Source organism: Elaeis guineensis, chromosome 11 (assembly GCF_000442705.2).
Source record: "Elaeis guineensis isolate ETL-2024a chromosome 11, EG11, whole genome shotgun sequence".
Lineage (NCBI taxonomy): Eukaryota > Viridiplantae > Streptophyta > Magnoliopsida > Arecales > Arecaceae > Elaeis > Elaeis guineensis.
In genome coordinates this window covers 63,690,234-63,695,151 of record NC_026003.2, presented here as the reverse complement: position 1 = coordinate 63,695,151, position 4,918 = coordinate 63,690,234, and the positions used below count along the sequence as shown (strand labels likewise).

The 4,918-nt window shown below is 37.4% G+C and overlaps 1 non-coding gene across 1 annotated transcript; it reads left to right on the top strand.

Moving 5' to 3' along the window:
• Window positions 1–2,943: 2,943 nt before the first annotated feature.
• On the top strand, window positions 2,944–3,050 carry LOC140852694 (small nucleolar RNA R71). Its single transcript, XR_012135596.1, has one exon. It is a non-coding gene; the product is annotated as a small nucleolar RNA R71 (small nucleolar RNA).
• Window positions 3,051–4,918: the final 1,868 nt, after the last annotated feature.

Here is a 4,918-nt window from a genome sequence, read left to right as displayed (position 1 = left end):
CATGAGTAAATTCAAATTTGGTATCCTTTGCCAAAAGATTAGTCAGTGGACGTGCTACTTTGCTAAAGTTGGCAATAAATCTTCTATAGAATCCAGCATGACCTAAAAATGAACGTATTTCTTTCACAAATTTAGGTGGTGGAAGACTTGCAATTAGATCTATTTTGGCCTTGTCCACTTCAATCCCCTTTTTAGAAATGACATGGCCAAGAACTATTCCCTGTTTGACCATAAACTGACATTTTTCCCAGTTGAGAACTAGGTGCTTCTCCTTACATCGTTCTAGAACTAATTGCAGGTGATTCAGACACTCGGAGAAGGTTAGACCAAAAACAGAAAAGTCATCCATAAAAATTTCTAGAAATCGTTCTATCATATCTGAAAACATGCTGATCATGCATCTCTGAAAGGTTGCCGGTGCATTACATAGTCCAAAGGGCATTCGTCTATAGGCAAAAGTACAAATGGACAGGTGAATGTAGTCTTTTCTTGATCTTCAGCGGCTATGGGGATCTGGTTGTAACCGGAGTATCCATCAAGAAAATAGTAAAACTCTTGTCCGGCTAGTCTTTCCAACATTTGATCAATAAATGGCAAAGGAAAGTGATCTTTCCTTGTCGCAGCATTCAACTTTCTATAGTCTATACAGACCCTCCATCCCGTTTGGGTCCTAGTTGGAATAAGTTCGTTTGCATCATTTTGGACCACTGTTACCCCAGATTTCTTGGGTACTACTTGAACTGGGCTTACCCAAGAGCTATCAGAAATAGGATAAATTATTCCACTATCTAGGAGTTTCAGAATCTCCTTTTTAACTACATCCTTCATAACTGGATTAAGCCTTCTTTGGGCTTCTCTTGTTGGTTTAGCCTCTTCCTCTAAGTATATTCTATGTTGAACTATAGAAGGGCTTATTCCTTTGATATCTGCTATGGTCCAACCTATTGCTTCCTGATTTGCTTTTAGAACTGACACTAACTCCTCCTCTTGCTTGGGATCTAGGTCTGATGCAATAATTACAGGCAAAGTTTCTTTGGGTCCTAGATATGCATACTTGAGATGTTCTGGGAGGGGTTTCAGTTCTAAAATGGGTGCTTCCTCTATCGATGGTTTAGGTGATGGTTTCACCATCTCAATGATTGGTTCAGTAGGAAGTGTCAATTCCTGATTAATCTGATTTTCTTTAAGTATTTCATTGACATCCTCAGACTCATGGATTAACCAGGGGTTAGACTCTAGGTCGACTTCATCATCACTAATGTCAATGGATTCATAAATACCATCTTGGACTACATTGACATCAGCATGAGAAGAGGATTCCTGTTCTAAGTTAAAAACATTAAGCTCAATGGTCATATTCCCAAAGGATAACTTCATTAGACCATTTCGACAATTGATTTCAGCATTGGCCGTAGCTAAGAATGGTCTTCCTAAAATGACAGGTATATGTCCTTTAGGATTCGCAACTGGCTCAGTCTCTAAAACAATAAAATCTACAGGAAAAATGAAATTTTCAACCTTTATCAGAACATCCTCGACCATTCCCTTAGGGATCCTGAGAGATCTATCGGCTAATTGTAATGTGATCCCAGTAGGTTGAAGTTTTTCTAATCCTAGTTGTTCATACACCGAATATGGAAGGATATTCACACTAGCTCCTAGATCTAGCAAGGCCTTTTTTATATTGGTTTCTCCAATAACACAAAAAATTGTTGGAGCTCCAGGGTCCTTATATTTAATTGGCACATGGCTAGATAGGTATGAACTGACACTTGCAGCCAAAAATGCTTTCTTTGGTACATTAGTGGTCCTTTTCCTAGTGCAAAGATCTTTTAAAAATTTGGCATAAGTTGGAACTGATGGATTATATCTAAAAGAGGAATATTAACTTGGACTTGTTTAAATACCTCTAAAATTTTGTCTAAATGTTCAGATTTATTGGATTTCAGTCTGTTTGGAAAAGGAGCTCTAGGACTTTTAAGTACTGGACTAGGTGAATTTTCAGTTTCTGGTGCTTGAGGTTGAAAGGTAGTAGTTTTAGAAGGTGACTCGACAGATGAGTCATCTATATCATCAAGTGTAACTAGCTTATTGTCTATTTGTTTTTCTGATCTTAAGGTATGAATGGCATTTACACCATTAACTTGGTTTCCTTGTTGGGGTCGTGGACCATTTTGGTTCCTAGGATTTGGCTCATGTTGGCTAGGTAACCTACCATGTTCTCGTTCACTAATGGTCGAAGCCAGCTGACTTACTTGCATTTCCAGATGGGCTATAGCTTGGGTGTTATTATTTATGAGTTGACCCGTAGTTTGCATAAAGCTGGTATGTGTTTTCATTATGGCTTCTAGGCTTTTCTCTAAAGAGGTAATTTTTTTGTCATTATCATGGAAGCCTGGCAGGTTGTTCATTACTGGGTTGGGCCTTAGATTTTGCTGATTGAAATTTGGATTACCTACATTAGGATTCTGGGACCATGAGAAATTTGGGTGATTCCTCCAACCTGGGTTATATGTAGGTGCATAAGGATTGTTCAATGGTCCTTGATAGGTGGCATTCACCTGTGCACACTCATTCGAGTAGGAACATTCTTCTAAGACATGGTCTGGTGCACTGCACCCTTTACACATGGGTGCAGATATTTGATTTACATTGGCTGGTCTCTGTAATTCTAAGGCTTCCAATCTACGTGTTAAGGTTGCAATCTTGGCCTCTGATGCTAGGGTTGGTTGAATTTGATGCATTCCTCCTCTTGAAGGTGTAGCTTTATCAGGTTCCCTAGTTGTTTCCCACTGTAAATTTTTCTCGGCTAGGTCTTCTAAGAATTGCCAAGCTTCAGTAGTTTCTTTGTCCATAAATTGGCCTTGGCACATGGACTCTAGCATGGTTCTTGAGTTTGAATCTAACCCCTCATAGATGATCTGGCATAGTCTCCAAGTTTCTATTCCATGGTGTGGGCATTGGGTCAAAAGATTCTTGAAACGATCAAAGTACTTCCAAAATGATTCACCAGCTAGTTGGTAAAATTGATTTATTTCATTCCTAATCCTAGCTGTTTTATGATGGGGAAAATACTTTTTTAAAAATGTTCTCACAAAGCCCTCCCAGGTAGTGATAGAATAGTTTGGCAGACTATAAAGCCACTTCTTAGCATTGTCCTTAAGGGCAAAGTTGATTAATCTAAGTTTGACCTCATCCTCTGTTAATTGCAGTTTCATGGTTGCACATACCTCCTCAAATTCTCTAATAAATATATAAGCATCCTCTAATCCTGTGAATTTTGGAAGCATATTTATGATTTGAGGTTTGATTTCAAAATTGTTAGCTGTGGGTTGTGGTAACTTGATACAAGATGGTTGGATGGAGCCAACTGGATAACACAAATCCTTAAGGGTCATGGGTTGGATTGGTTCAGCCATTGGAACAACAGGAATTGACTCAATTCTAACTAGACGACCCGACACTCTTCTCCACACACGAGGTGTACGGTTCTCGATGTTTATACAATTTTTTTTTTTTATAAAATTTTTATGTATAAGAAAAAGAAAGAGAAAAAATTCTAAAGAGAAGATCCTAAGGAGTCCTAAATCTAAAAAAAAGTAACCAAATTAATTTTAATTTTAATTTTTTTTTTTTTCAAACAAGTGAAACAATAAATTAAACTCAATCTATCCTAGGGTTAACCTAAATCTAGACAGCTCCTAACTGTTCCAAGATGACCCTTCAAGCCTTCCAAGTGGAGATTGATCAACTAGTTAGCCAGGTAAGTATAAGAGGTGGGAGGTTCACTCATCGTTGCCTTTCTAGACACCAAACGAGTTGGCCAGGCCAGCAACTGAACCAATTTAACAAACCACCCTCAGGGACTTGCCTAGACACCAACTAATCAAACAACTCAAACTTGGTAGAACTCTTAGGGTTCCTTGTCCTATTGAGCTCGAATTCCTTAAGGTTGACGTCTAATTGATTTTAAGATTAAAAGTCTAGGTAATGCAATATGATGGAGATGGTTTTTGGGCTAAGGAAGGGTAATGAAATCCCCACCTTATCTTGTTAATGGGTTGATGCCCTTAGATTAATTATGAAAATGCAAATACAAATAAACAAGATGACCAAGAATGTAAAAGATTTTAATTTAGAATTTTTTTTTTTATTTTGATATTTTACTTCACGATTATGAAATGTCTTTTGTTTTGTTTTATATATTATTTTTTTTTGTGATTAAGTAAATTCAAATGATTAGGTCTAAAAGTAAAAGTAATTAACTAAAAATAATAAAAGAGAAATTAGAAGCGTACCTGAGTTTTTCAGCAATCACCAACTAAATATAGAAACCTAAAGAAAAAAAGAAAGAGAGTTATAACGCACGAAGAACAAATATTTGAAAATAATTTAAAATGCCAAATCCCCGGCAACGGCGCCAAAAACTTGATGTGCAAATCTTAAAATTTGTAAATAAAACCGCAAGCGCACGGTGTGCAGAGTAGCACGACCAGCGAGTACGGGTCGATCCCACAGAGACTTGGTTTTAAAAATGATTTTCAAATCTATGCTCAAGCGAGCTTTAACAAAAATCGAAAGTCGAAAGTTGTTTGCTAAAGACAATAAGACTAAGGATCTAGGGTTTTTGAATCCACTAGATCTAGATTAGGGAATTCTACCTAGAATTTTTCTTATTGATCCTAACGACTACTCCTCTTGTCTTTCCCAAGCATAGATTATGAAGGGACTAAGGCCCAACGATAACCCATCAAGATTCTTTACAGGGGAGTAGTAACTAGGATCCCTTAGGGTTTTCTCCTCCTATGCACTGAATCAAGCATGAACTATGAAGGGACTCTGACCCAACTGTAGTTCATCAAAAATTCTTGGCAAAAGAGGAAGAAAAAGAAACCCTAAGAAAAAGAAAGAACCCTAT